This window comes from Lichenostomus cassidix, chromosome 1Aa (assembly GCF_008360975.1).
Source record: "Lichenostomus cassidix isolate B80296 chromosome 1Aa, HeHo_3.0, whole genome shotgun sequence".
In the NCBI taxonomy this organism is placed as follows: domain Eukaryota; kingdom Metazoa; phylum Chordata; class Aves; order Passeriformes; family Meliphagidae; genus Lichenostomus; species Lichenostomus cassidix.
This window is the reverse complement of record NC_139480.1, coordinates 28,273,496-28,288,410: the sequence shown is the minus strand read 5'-3', so window position 1 is coordinate 28,288,410 and position 14,915 is coordinate 28,273,496. Positions and strand designations below refer to the sequence as shown.

The 14,915-nt window shown below is 44.9% G+C and overlaps 1 protein-coding gene across 5 annotated transcripts in view; it reads left to right on the top strand.

Annotated features, from left to right (window-relative positions):
• Nucleotides 1–14,915, top strand: part of PRICKLE1 (prickle planar cell polarity protein 1) — a 65,342-nt gene that overhangs the window by 36,219 nt on the left and 14,208 nt on the right. The window contains exon 1 of one of the 5 annotated variants that reach the window (XM_085043479.1): nt 5,289–5,305. The exons of 1 other annotated variant lie outside the window; for it this stretch is intronic. The gene's annotated coding sequence lies outside the window, so the exon portion shown is untranslated. Of the gene's footprint in view, nt 1–5,288; nt 5,306–13,438; nt 13,896–13,923; nt 14,362–14,452; nt 14,609–14,915 lie in introns of those variants that run through there. 3 more of the 5 variants (XM_085043471.1, XM_085043458.1, XM_085043462.1) reach the window with 3 other exon arrangements.

Genomic DNA, 14,915 nt, shown 5'->3' with positions numbered 1-14,915 from the left:
ATTCTGTTATTCTAAGGAAACTTATGTAAGCCTAAAAGTCACAGGAAGGCAGTATTTGCACTGCTATTCCATGTTTTAACTGTGTTTGTTAAAGTCAGTGGAAGACTTCTCAGAAGCCCAAGACTGTTATCTATCTGGGCAGTGTTTCATTTAGCAGTAACAGATCCTCTGACCCTGAGACCAAATGCCAAATTGCCCAAGCCCATTGCCCTTGCCCAGTTTCCCTGCACTGCGCAGTGCTCCACGCATGTGCCCTTCTCAGAGACATTGCTCTTTGGTGGATTTTCTTTTTTTACATTCAGCGTGTCTGAAATACTCATCAGGGAGCTGAGAGTGTGTGTTGTGTGTGTTGGGAACTAGATGAAAGCATGGGATAAGTATTCAGAGACTCTTTGAGGTGTCACTGGAGGACTGTGGAGTGAGAATGGAAAAACCCACACCCACTCCTTCCCTGGCCCACATGGTAGGAACAGTCCATGGCCTCTCCTGTATCCCACTCACTGTGCCCAGTAGTGCTAGTTACTCAAAACCACACCATGGAGTGTACCACCAGTGAAAGAATGTGAATGACTGCAGTCTGGGGCTTGCACTTATGCCCTGTTCCTGTTTTAATATATTAGTGCTGAGATGGTGGGAGTGCCCTTTCCTTTAAGGGAGGGCCAAGGTACTGTAAAGTGCCTGTATTTGGGGTACTGGGGGTATTTGAGGCTGTGCAGGCTGCAGCTGCACCCAGAGCTCATGGCTTGTGTCTCACTGGTCCTCCCAGACCATGCTCTGACATGAATGCTCTCCAGTGCCTCCTGGGCTGGGGGCTGAAGGCTCTCAGCACTGCTCTCAGCAGAAGTGTTTAGTGTAACCTGCTCACCCAGTCTTCCCCGGGGGCTTCCTTTCTGGTGATTGCCTGTCTCCAAGGAGACAGTGGGCCAGGAGTCCCCAGAACATCTGCAGCTACAGGATACAGGTGCAGTTAGATTATTCTGCATATGCAGTACAGGAGACATTAATTTAAGGTGTAAAAAGAGGAGCTGGATTGAAGAGGTGCTATGATGGGTACCCTTCCTGAGACAGAACTAAGATCAGGGGTCTGTCCAGAAAAAAATTTGGCACTGCTGCCTTGCCATAGTGTTGCAGAGGTAGCATCTTCTCTATTTACTGAAACATTCCAGCAGAGAGTCTCATTGAGCTTATTGGGGGGGAGGGAGGTGCCATCAAAAACAGGAACTAGTTTATAAAGATCCCTGACATAACCTAAGACTATTCTCAGTTTATAAGATAACTCCTCTTTTAATCTAAAGCTAAGTCTCTGAAGTGGCTTCTCTCTGACAAATCTGAAAAATGTCTTTGTGCCCTTGAGTTGTGGAAGGAGAAAAGAAGAGGGCATGCAATTTGGAGTCATCCTGTGATTTTTTTTCTTTCCTTTATCTTTTGATATAGAGAGATGATCTATCCCTTCTTAGCTATTTCCATGGACTGAGCTAAAGATGTAAATTTTTTTTAACCCTTGTTATTAATGCTGTGATGTTCTACAAAGGGATTGTATTGTGAACAGCACAGAACAAGGGTGGATTATTTTATGGTTCTTCATATTTCTGACTAATGATGTCTGATTCCTTCTAGCACCTCTCACACAAAGGTTCTAGCTCTGCCCTTTAAAGCAGATGTACACCTATGACAGTAATTAGATAAACTCCAGGGACTGAACTTGGTGTGCTCTTCCCAGAGGGATTCCCCTGTTTTGCTTACATCAGTGTCCATGAGCAAGAAAACTCCATGCAGAGCAAAACATGTTATTTAGCTGGAAAAGTGGATTCTATTGCTGCACTGATCTTCTAGATAAAAGATGTGCGTGATGAAACCTTTAGTAATCAAAGTGCAAAGTTCCAGTCATTCCAAACAAACCAAGCTAATTGTTGCCAGTACTTCCTGCATGCTCCTTTACAGGTGAGTTGAGGCAGCAGTGCTTTCAGCATTCTTGTATTGTAACCCCTTATGGTGAAACATGTTTCCTTGTAAAATAACCAGCGTTTGAACTATGTGACATTAATTTCTCCGCTATTGTGAAAAGCTTTTCTTTGCCTTCATTTAACCCCATCAAAGTAGCAAAATGTTGATAATACAGTGATGCACTATTTTACGGTATTTTCAAAGTAGCATTCCAATAAATAATGAGTCTGTGCAAGGAAAGGGTGGTATTAGCCCATCTTTCAGATGAGGAAAGCTGACAAAGAATTCTGGTGGTGTATTAGTAGTCACAGGAAGGCGATACCTTGATTTGTATTTGCGGAGTTGGGTTTATATAGGACACTCTGTTTTCATAGCTGTTGGGTCTTTCTTTGAACGTTCTGTATGGGTCTAATGATACAGAAGCTTCATTCTGTCTCATTGATCAGAACTGCAAGGGTAATACATAAGTATCTTCCTGGAAAATGCGACAAGATAGTGCTATTTGGCAGTGGTTATGGTAGCTGCTGCTTAGGATAACTAAGAAAATGTACAGTTCTGCTTCTGGTAGTCAGCACTGCCCCAAAATGAATACCCACTGTTCGAGGGATTCAGTCTTTCATAGGACAGCCCATGTGCTTAATTATTGCCTTGGTGTTCAGAGCAGAGACTGGCTTTCTAAATGGTGGGATTTGCTTTGGGTTCTCATTAAATGTATGCTGTGGTGTGACACACAATATGCCCTGCAGTGTGTCCTGTGATGTGATGCTAATCAACATTCAATACCAGAGGAGGAGAGCAGCTGCTCCACAGTCAGCATGTCTGAACAGTCCTGCACTCAGCAGGATATCGCTTAATTTGCGCTAATGGATAAAAAACTGGCCTCATAACACTTGTGTAAATGAGGCTAATGATCAGGGAAAAAATGCAAACTAGTTTTCATTTATTCATAGAGATAGGTGTAATTAGAGGTAATAGCTGGATCCAAAAACTTGCTCTCCAGCATTTATTTGTTGATAATACAAAATGTGAATTACTTGTTCCACTGTTTGTCTCTTGTGAAGTTATTAACTTCACACAGAACTTGAAATACATATGCTCTTAAATTCTCATTGAGAGAGTTACAAGACTTAATGGGAAAAAGCTACAGATAATTGCATCTCATAAACTTACCTCAGTCATTTTCGCTGTGTGGTAACGGATCTCCATTGTAAATCCACTGCTAGCAGCATCAGCATATTGCTTCAGGTTTTTGACCTTTTTCCATTAGCTCCACTGTCTTCGGTAGATTAGAGAAATCAAGAGGAGGCAACCTGTCCATTGCAGTAGGGGCAGCTGAGTAATAAGGTAGTCATTAGGTACAGAGGTCTTATTTTAGCATCTAAGCTGTAGAGTACTAACTGCCCTCTTCCATTTTGCTGGCACTGTTCCTTTTCCTCATTCATGAAGTCTGTTGTTCTCCTCGTAGGTGTGTCATCCCAAATGTCTTGAAGGATCAATCAGTCACATAGTGACATAGTCTAACTCTATCAAGCAGAAGTTGATTTACCTGAAATTTTAATAAGTCATCTAGTTGTGTTTCTAAGAAGTGCTGAGTGTACTCATGTACTTCTTAGTTTACTTACTTACATGCTTCATGTACTCTACACACTGATTTTGACTGTGCAGATTTCTTCCAGAGTAATTTTACAAGTGTGATGTCCAGGGAAGAAGTAATCCAGTCTTATTCTAATTTACAGGCGGAAGCTGATCAACACTTGAGGCTCTATGGTCCCAATACAGAGGCAGTCTGTGTTTATGTGGGCATTCCTTATTTTCTGTAGCCTAATGTTGTGCAAACAATCTACATAAAATTCATGAGAGTGGGTTTCACTCCCACTGGCAGGCCCCTCTCTGGACCTTTGCACGGTAATGAAGTCTTGAAAAATTTTAGGTATTATCTAACCAGCACACCAAGAATTGATTGGGAAGGACACTCTTAATCCAACTGTACAATGGCACCAAGTTGGTTGTCAGTATTCTCCATTCTTGGTTCATCCATTTCTTAATGAAACTGTGGCTAGTTTAGCCAGATGGTCTTTTAAACCTTGTGTCTTTTTTCTTCTTTTCTTTTCTTTGATGTACCCATTAGGCACATTACCCATTAAGGCTCTCTTTCTGTGCATGGAGCTTACACAGCAGTCTGGGGGTGTGTGGGGGATATCTGCTGATGAAAGCAAATCATCCAAACCTAAAAAGTGATTCTTGCTCAAACCTTCACCCTGCTCTTTGTTGGAAAAAGTGGTTCTTGCTTTAAAACTTAGTGGAAGGTTCAGAGTACCTTCAGAAGACTCAAGTTCTTATTATCAGGTGGAAGTGAAGTCCAGGCCAGCTGTCAATCAATTGCATTTACAAAACCAATATAATTTATCTCTGAATTATCACTGACTCATTGGTTCTGCATATCAGAAAAAAAGTGTTATGAAGGAGTACCACTGAAGAGAAAGTAGATGATGACTGAGGAGGGAGGGGATATGTGTGTAACACAAAAATCCAAAGATAACACTAAGCTGGAGAGTCATGTGTGTATAGCTGTTGAGAAACATTTAATCTCATCTTTCCTCTGCTTACTGATTGTCTGAGAGCTAATCTTGTCCTAGCAATAATTTTTGTAGACAAGAAAGCAAGTCAGGATAATATGCAAGTATAAAGGGACTAAATAATTGAAAATTTAAACTAATACTAAACATACATTAATAGTCTCGGGACTTGTTTAATAGACTCTATATGTGATGATTGCCATTTTTCAGACCTGTAAAAATGCCATGTCTTGACAAATTATCTGTCAGACGTATCTGAAGTCATGTCAAGCAGCTCTTGATATTCACAGGTTTTACTTAACAAAAATCTGGTTTGTCAAAATTTGAGTTCACATTGCTATCTCAAATATATGCTTTCAAAACCTGTTTAAAAACTAATAAAATATTACGTAGTGAAAGGGTTGGATGTTTTTCTCCTGTCTTATGCTGAAAGTGGTTGAACTTTTTTCAGAAACTGCAGAATTACAGAAATTAATATTGAACTATCTTTGTACTTGAGTAGATTAGCTCAGCCTCAGATGTTGGAACTGGTAGCAATGCTAAAATGGTTCACTTTATAGTGGCTGAATATAAATATATTCTAAAAACTGGGGCAAAAGTTGTCAACTCTTGAAGCATGCACCGGCTATAAATGCTAATATTGGATTAGCACTTACTCACTTCCATTAAATTCTGGTACTCTTTCAAAGCTAGGCATTATTTTTTCAAGGCTATGCATCTGAAGGAATCCATCCATCCTCCTGAGCAAGCTGCTGAGAAAAACCAGGACATGCTGGCAAGCCCAGGTGGGTGCAGCTTAAAGCTTGGTGACTGCCAGCTGAGTATCAGGTGTCAGGGATTGTCAACCAGTTGCTGTTTCAGCAGCTGACAGTGCCATGAGGGCTTAGGCATCAATGGATGCTTGTACAAAGGTTACTCATGTCAAGGGTACCAGTTCAGTGTCTTAAAACAATTTCATTTGTACTGTTTGCTTCATATATAAGGATTTTCAGTACCATAAATAAACAGAAAATATTTTGCTCTTAAAATACCCTTATATATTCTTAAGAGTCTACAAACATTTCTGTAAACACAGTTAAGGAAATACATATGTCTTGGAAGCTCCAGAATTTTCTATAGTAGTGTCATGTTGATGATATGAAGCTTGATATTTAGGCGATTTAAACTGATTTTCCCTGTTGTAGTTACAATTAATTATCTTGCCAATTGGTGTGGAAAGGATAACGACTGCTAGCTAAGGAACATAATTAACTGGTTTAATATTTGAATATTTGTTTAACTACAATCTTCAGTATTATCCTCCTGAACAAACAGACATAACTTGCATCTGGAACAGACACTGCCTGCCCACTTGGCCTTTAAATTCAAGTGCAGTGGAGATGAAGAGAGAGAAAGGAGCACTTTTACATTTCCAACCACCCAAGCATAAGCATTTAGCTGTGTGGTGAATGGAATACTATTTCATAGTATCATCATAGAATCATAGAATGGTTTGGGTTGGAAGGAACCTTAAAGATCACCTAGTTCTAGGCCCCCTGCCATGGACAGGGACACCTTCCACTAGACCAAGTTGCTGAAAGCCCCATCCAACCTGGCCTTTAAAACTCCCAGGGCTGGGTTATATCAAGCTGTTGCAGCTCTTTGTGTGCCACTGTCCAGCCAATTCCTTATCCTTTCAAATGCCTGTGGATAGTGACTCTACTAGGTCTGAGGTTTTTACTGGTCTAGCACTTCTTGCCTAATCTTTCTCCTCAGTTCACACCTGAGTGTCCATAATCACAAGGGTATTTGGCATGCAGCTGGGAGAATTGCTCTTGAAGCCATCTTCCTGACTGCCTTTTGATGTGGTTTGGATGTGTCAGTGTAGTTACAACACTGAGGTACTGACCAGGAGTGGGACCATCCCTCTTGGCTTTCCTCCCATTCCATTCCTAATACGGATAATTGGGCTCAACTCATCCTGTAATAAACCAGTTCTGGGAGCTAAACCAGGTGGAGAAAAACTAATCGTGCTAAGAGGAAAAAAAAAAAGAAAGAAAACTAAAAAAAGAAAGAAGCAAAAGGAGGGGGAGAAAAACACTATGTAACCTCCAGATCAGCATTCGTCACTCTGTTAAGCATTAAGGCTCTTTGGGTTTCCCAAAAAATGTGCTTAATAGTTCCATTGTCCCCCTCCTAGGAAAGCAAACAGCAAACTTCAAACTTCAATCATGCATGTTTTTACCCCACATCTTATTTGGTCATACAGGGTTATATTCATGTTAGGGAGGTGAAGTTTGTCCTAAAGGCAAAACCCCCTTAACACTAATTTTTATTGCCCAGGTATGTAAATGGGGACTGGTTTGTTGCCCATTTTGGAGTAATGGGTTGCATTACAGCACTTCCATTGGGAAACAAGACATTGGGAATTTTTTTAGCAAAATGCCAGCATATAGAGTTTTACAGTGCATTTAAGAAAGATATCGGAGTGAGGGGGAAACTTTCATGGCTCTCATTGAAGGAACTTCAGTTAGGTGGATGACTTTTTCTTATTCATCTTTTTTTTTTTTTTCTTCCATTTCCTTTTAAATTTCGGGGTTGGAGAGAGTAAGAAGGGGGAGATACAAGTACCATTTCTGTTTAAGGCAGCAATAAAGCATGGAACAAATTGCAAATCTGTGTGTTAGTTCTGGACTCAGGGTGCCATTTGGATGCAGCCTAGCCTACGACAAGCCTTCTTAAGCATAGAGAAAAAGAAACCTTATACAAATCAAAATACAGTAACAATATTGGCAGAGAGCATGAGCTGACTGGATAGAAGAGCAGCAAATCTCTGAGGCAGAAGCCTGCCAACTTTGAGACTGGATTTTTTTGTTTGCTGAGCAAGAAGTGAAAGGGCTGTTCCCAGGCTTACCTGGCTCAGACAATTATTTAGCCATTGATCTTTCTCTGCAAAATACTGAAATACATATCATGTTTTGGTGATGCCTTTTGGTAGAGCTTCATGGTCTTCAGTCTTGGCAGCTCATCAGTCAGGTAGTGTCTCTTGCAGCTGCTGTACTAAGGAAAGCTAATAAAGTGTGATGCATCTCGTTATCCACCTGACATTTTTGCATCCTTCTTGCATCACTGCGTGCCTTGAGGTTGACCTATGAGATTAATTTGGTAAAATAAACTAATAGTTAATCTAAGCATTGTCCTCTCCCCTGTATTTTTAGTGTGCTGTGCATATAGATTGTGGAAAATGGCAGTGTAGAACTGTGCAGGGTACCTGTTTCCCTGGCCGCTGGATTTCCCTCCTTCTGCAGATTTTAAGCAAGAGGAGGTTACCACAAACCTTTGCTTATCTCATCTTTGGCTTTAAACTCAGTTTTGTTTTCTCTGCATATAATGCTGCAGGAGCAGTGGTAATCCTCCATGTCAAACTTTGCCTTCACTTTAATTCAATCACTTGTGTTTTTTCCTAAGTTCAAGCTATTGAAAAGCATTGCCAACTACAAGGAAGACTGAGTGTAACTGGAGCATCACTCATGCAACAAAATTGCACTCACGAAGGGTTTGAAATTTGTTTTCAAATACTAGTTCAAATATTTGTTTGAATTATTAGTTTATAGTATTACTACTGTATTATTTTTGCTATTATTATTAAATTATTCATTTCTTTACATGGATGCCAGCTCCTGGGTTAAACGTCCGTTTGTCTGTGTGTGTGAATGTCAACCACACTAGAAAATCCACAGAGTTCATAACATTTCCTTTTTTTAATCTGAATCAATTTTCAAACCAATTTAGATGAATAGTGAGGAGTTCTTTCGAGGCAAGGTCTGGGATCAGAGCTTGACACAGAGATGATAACATCATTCACCATCCACACAGGCTTTGGCACAGTACTTGACTGAAATTCCCTCAATAAGCAAACAGTGCATTAGCACAGGCTCTGCAACACCTTCCCTGTTGCATAATGGTGTTTGTGCTGGGGTGTTATTAAAAACCCAGGCACCAATTCCACCCTGCATCAGCCTCTGCTACTGGCAAAGCATTGCAGGCACATGTTGTTGCAATGCACTTTGTTGTGCCTTGTGCAGCCTGGGAGCAGGGCACTGATTATCTGAGGGTGTTGGTGTGGTAGGGGAGCCCCACTCTCCCCCCCCAGCTGGTGGTTGCAGTGGCGTTGTGGGCACCTGGGTGGTTACCTGTGCCCTGTGTGACTGTGGGCTGCGCCGAGCCAATTACGATAAAATCAAGATTACTGTCTTCAGAGGAGCCTGTGGGGTTAAGAGTTTCCAGAAACAGCAACAGACCTGTTGGTTCAGGAGCAAGTCCTAGCCCGATCTGACAAGGAAGGGCATTTTAATGAAATTTTAATTCTTTGTTGCTGAAGCAAAGTAGGATTGTGGTTTTAGAAGGTGTGTTGGTCTTCAACTCCAAGAGCATTAAGGAAAGGAAATAAAATAGACCTGTCTTAGTCAAGCATTCTCAACACACAGCAGCTTATGCCAGCCAATCCTCAGGCCATTTGTAGCTGGTATAGTTCTCCGTAGCAAGCGGTAGGCACTGTTTCCCTCCCTGATGCCTGGTTGCTTGATGCCTCAGCAGCGCTATGTACCATTGGCAGGTGAAAATAATAATGAGCTTTATTATTATTATTATTATTATTATTATTTTAGTGCTACTTTATTGTCTCCTGATCTGTTTTCTGATGTTAATATTTCCACTGGATGTATTGACTTTCTAAAGTTGTTTGTAGCAGTGTCTCCTCTGCATCGACAGAGGCAGGCAGAGAGAGGGCAGGCTGTTAGGATGACAGGGAATGCAGCAAAGTGAAGAGTGGAAATCAAACACCATCATGCAATCAGAAACCCTTGCTGGGCAAAAGTCATCTTATATTTTCAACTTGTTGCATTTCACATGCACACTTCCTTTTAATCTCTGTCTCTCTCTTTATTGCGTATCATCTCTTGTGTTTTACCTGTACATCTATGGAGCTACTTTTCTCTGTATTTTAAGTGTTATCTAAATGTTATTTTTAAACATTATTTAAAGACTGGCAAAGAGTCAGACTTTGGAGCCTTGAGAAGTCACGAGATGCTGCCTCCACACCCTTTCTCTGCAGCCTCAGAAAAGAAAATAAGAAAGACACCAATCAGTGGCACAGTTGAGAGGCCCCAGTACATTGGTGACACCACTGGTTTGCCTCGTAGCAGCACATGGTGATCCACTGTTGGTGCCAAATTCCCCAATCTGTGGGGGGCAGGAGGAAGCAGTGTTGAACAGGAAGAGTTTCACCTATGGCTGTAGGTGTGGAGTGGCACAGAATGGTGGCCTTTTCCCTGGTGGCCCTTGGGGGTCCATCAAGGTTTGAGCTTTGCTTTGGAGATATCCAGTGTGTCGGGTGTCTCCTAGTGATTGCATAGAGTGATAAAATTGTGCAAATTGTTCCCATCTACGAAGGCATACTGCCACACTCATATCCTTAACCTGAGAGAGGAAACCTAGGACTGGGTTTGGCAAGACATTCAAGTATCCAGAGGTGGAGGTGGGTGTCATGGAGGGTTCTGAACACACCAAGGCAAACATACTTAAAGTGGTCCTGGAGCTCAAGCCGTTCTTATACACCAGCTATGCAAGTATGTGTAAACAGCCAGTTTTTCCAGGAGAGGGAGAAAGACTGGCATTTGCATTTCCACAACAGTCCAGCCTCACAGGAGTCAGTCATGGTTTTTCCTTGTGCTAGCACTAGCAGGTCTAGGGAATTAGACCAGTGTTTTTCACTGGGTTGGGTTTTCCAGTAGATCATCTCAGATCATGATGACACTGCTTCCCATATTCTGGTCTCTTTCCTCCCTTGGGGCACAGACCTAGGGCCACGGAGGGTTGGAAAATACCTTGGTGCTGTAAATGCATCCTAGAGTTCCCTGTGCTGTGGCCTGCAGGCAGGACCATACATGGTCAAGTCATCGTCCGTAAAATTCCTGAAGGGCATACCTGCCTACGTCAGACATGGATTTGATTTGTGCATAGCCACTGCTTGGGGAGCAGTTGTAATTCCTTCTCTGTGGCTGTCAGATATATGGAAAACCTTTCCTGCTTTATTTAAAAATATGAAACCTAGCTTATTTTGAAGAGTTTTCTCACTGATTTTTCTGATTTTTTTTTTTTTTGGTTGCTGTTGCTGTTGTTGTCTAGTTGATCTAGCTTCCATTCACCTTTCTGCATGCTTTCTCCTTTCATAGCTGAATTGTGACTTTTTATTTTAAATGAACAGGTGAGATGATACTTAATAAAACTCATGGGGTGGAGCTGGTGATCATTAAAGGGTGATGATGTGGAGGGTGAGCTTCTCTGTTTATCCACAGAACTAATCGGGCTTGGGAGGTGGGTGTTGTGCCTCTGTCCTACCTGGAGAAGCTGCCTCTGAAGCACAAGAGGTTAATTTGTTTTCTGCTGCTTGGTCTCTCTTCTGTGACTGCCAACAAAGGTAGCAATTACCAGTGTTATCTCAAGGGAACTTCCCTGATCTGGATAATTTGGAACTGGGAAAACACACTGACAGCTCGGCAAATTTCTTACAGGCCAGAGAATATCCCTGGCCTGGTCAGTAGTGCAAAAAAGTTGTTACCTAGACTAAATTTGTGCTAATACCTTAGGGTAAAGGTTCCATATCCATTACAGGTCCCTTGAAGCATTTTGTTGTTTGAAGGCTCAGCTCTATCCAGACACAGTCAAGAATGTGGTACATGCCATAAAGGGCAAGTCAGTTTGTGCCTGTCTTTTTAGCATCTTTTTTTTTTTTTTTTTAAGGAAACTTCTGTAGCATAGTTTATGCTTCACATAACCAGTATGTATGCTGTTGTATTTGTTGTGTGAAAATAAAGAAAAAATCATAGCAACACATTTGTTCTTGTTGAATCAAAGGAGGTTTTTCAGGAACGACTTTCACAACTTGCAAATGCCTAAGGGAAGTTATGATAGCTGGGTCTTATGTCCTAACGTTCAAGGGTACCTTAGAATTGAGTGTGCATTGAAACACAGCAATCTGAGATTTAAAAAAATAAAGAAGATTTAAAAAAAAGTAGTGTAAAATAATGGACTAATTGAAATAATTTAACAGGGCCTGCAGATGCATTTAACAGAAGTTTAATGGGTTTTTCATCACTGGTACTTTTAAATCAAGAAAAATGTTTTGCTCATGCAGACAGGAAATGTAGAAAAAATTTTAAAACCATATTAGTTCAGACTAGAAGATCACAATGGTTGGTTTTGGCCTGATAATCTATAAATGCATTGTTCAGAACAATGTAGTGGTTTCTGTGCTCAAGTCACAAAAGTCTGGGGGAAAAAAGGAGCCATGTAGCCAACTATCTCTGTACACACTCTGACACTCTGTCAGTGTCAAGGAAAGTGTTAGCAAATGAGGGACAGCTTGACTTTCTAGGAAAGTGAATGTGTCTTATTTGGTTTAACTAGACTCTTGGTCATGAAACTTCACAAACTTATCTGCAGCCGCCAAGCTGGTTTTGCTGCAGAAGTTCCCAAAGGAGATTCTCATTTTTCCAATGTTCTGTGCAGAGGTGTTGAGCCCTCGGTGTGGAGAGCTGCTGAGAAAATGTCAGGCACTTCTGGAAAAGGAGTAGACAATATATGCAAATTGTTGGTATTTATTCAGTCATGTAGTGCGGCAGAATAAACATTATTCCTGACATTTCCATTTTTGATTAATGATGAATGGAGCTGGCAGATGTTCAGCTGGCCGCCAGATGGGGTCTGCTCAGTCCAACAAACAGAATAGGAACAGTCTGGATCTGGTAAAGCCAGCACTGACAAAAGCTCTGACAAAATCTCTAGTTCGTCCAAGTGATACGCCAATTTTGACCTCAAAACAACTAAGCTGTTTAAGAATGGATGTAGTACAACCAGCGAAACTGCTTATGGAAGTGAAATGGGGTGTGGAAGGATGGGAGCTGGTTAGTTCGCTGGAGTTTCAGCAGGTTTTTTTCCTGCCGCAGGAGGCACAGACTGCGGCTTTGATTCCCTGTGGCTGGACCCGCGCGGGTTCTGCATGTACCCAGGCTTGCAGGTGGAATGGTCGTGTCTCTGGGCACAGCTCGTCGCTTGGCGGTGGGGATCTCCTGCGTGTAGCGTCATTAGCCCGACGGGCTGTGCCTCTGGAGAGCAGATAGCCCGGCACTGCTGCTGCTCCCTCGGCCGGCCGGTCCGGCTGCCTGCTCCTAGCCATGGGGAATCGGCCCACGGGAGGAGCTCTGCAGGCTTCTCCCGGCCCGCCGTGAGGCTCGCGTGTGCCCAGCCGAGGGTCGGGGACGGGGCGACAGGGCTGGGGACAGGGACGCTGCTCTGAGCGCCTCAGCCCGCGCCTGTACCCGTCAGGGCCGGCTTCCTCCAGAGCCCTGCGGGCAAAGCCATTCAAATTCAGAGAAGTGAATTTAAATCCATGCAAATTCGGTTCCTGGGGGAAGCGATAAGTGTCTGAGAAGTGCCTCGTCGCCGTCCCGCACGGCAGCCCGGGCAGATGAGCCGCGGCACCTCGGCGGGGAGCGGGGCCGGGATGAGCCATGGGGGCTGGGTGGTCACTGCCCCTCGCAGCGCCGGGGCTGTGTGTGCTGCCGCTCTGACCCCGAGATGCAGCGCGAATAAATTCCCTTTGATAATGACTTCCCCAGGGAGACAAAGAGCGGGAGGGAAGAGGAAATTTGACCGCGGTGTTCACGGTTACATTGGCGGTGCCGGGGGGAAGCCGTCCGCCTGCCTTTGAAGCCGAACCACCCGCCTCTCGGGGCTTTTTATGCCTACGGGGGTGGGGGAAGTGGTAAAAACGGGGGCTGGCAGTCTCTTAGAAAATGCCCCGGTGCTGCTTCTCCGTGCGTAAGCTGGGGCTCGGACGCCTCTTTCTCGCTTGGAATGTGCTAAGGGAGGCTGTGATGGACGGCTGCTCTCTGTGATCCTCGGCTTCAGATAGGGTTTATTATTTTTATTGTATTTTTATTATTCACGTACAGGGACCTAGAACAAATGTTTTCCCGTCCTGAACCGAGTCCTTCCCGTCCGGCTGCGCAGGGCGGCGGGGAGCGGGCCGGGCAGGGTCAACCCGGGGCGGCCGCAGCGCGTCCAGGGTGGGGTGGGAAATCTATTTCCAGCGTAAACACGAACAAAAGCACTGTCGCCAAACCGTGCGTCCGTCGTGTCCTGAGCGCAGAATTTATTGCTTCTGCAGGCTCTCGGTCCCCTGGGTGGACAGGCGGCCGGGCCGGTGACCCTTCCTGCCTCGGGGCCGCTGGCAGGAGACGCTCCCTCTTCCCACACTCCCTCCCTCCCTTGGGCAGCACTTTGAACGAAGATCGCTGGTGGGAGAGGTTCCTCCCGCCGCCGGACGGAGGAGCGGTGAGGGGCGCACGGCGCTGCGCTGCACCGGGAGTCCCGCGGGAGTCGGCGGGAGGCGCTGCCGGTGCCGGTCCGGTTTGGGGAGGAGCGCTCGGGAGGCTGCTCCCTCCCCGGCTTGCCGCCCCGGGGGAGGGGGACGGGGGGCGGTGCAGGTATCTCTCCCGCTGCGCTCCCGGCAGGCGGGACGGGGAAAGGAAACGGCGGCGCCGCCCGGCAGGGACAGGGCTGGAGGAGCCCCCCGCACCCCTTCCCTCGGCGGGGTCGTGCCTGGCGCTGGCCGCTCCTCCGGACCTGCCGGGGACGGGAGGGAGCTGCCGGCGCCTGTCCGGGTGTGAGGGTCCGTGCAGCCCCGGGGCTCGCTGTGAAGCTGCGGGGCGAGGGGTCGGGTCTGCAGCCGGCATCGCCTCTCCTGCGCCGCCTCCCCGGCTCCGCCAGCAGCCTGCCGCTGTTTCGGTGCCGCACAGAGGTAATTTGCGGTTACTTACATCCGCTCTCCCTCGCGGCAGCTCCGCCGGAGGGGCACGGTAAACGGGAGGGTGCCGATGGATGCCGGTGTCTTTGCGCATCCGGCTCCCGAGCGTGGGGGCCCGGGGGACTGGGGGTGCCTCTGACCCACCATAGCCTTTCTGAAACTCGGTCAGGATGGGCAAACCCCCACCTGTCCTTCAGGGATCTCTGCCTGCTGAGGAAGGCACTGTCCCGGCTCCTCCGAGGTGAGGACGCGCGGCTCGGCGGGGCTGTCACGGTGCGCAGGGCTGGGCGCGGAATTTTTTTACTTTTCTATTTTTTTACTGTTCCTGTCTTGTGACTTATTGAACACTTTCTTCAAGTGTTTTCTCTGGAAACTTGTTTCAGATGAGGGCTGTGAGTCCTAACAAAGAAGGGTGTTGTTCGACAGCCAACAGGTGATGGGGTGAAACCTGAGTATATGTGTACATTGGAGTAAAGTCTGGCTGCTGTTTAAAATAGAATTTTAAAAAATCAATGGGAGACTGTAAAAGGCAAGATTTCCTTCTTTCT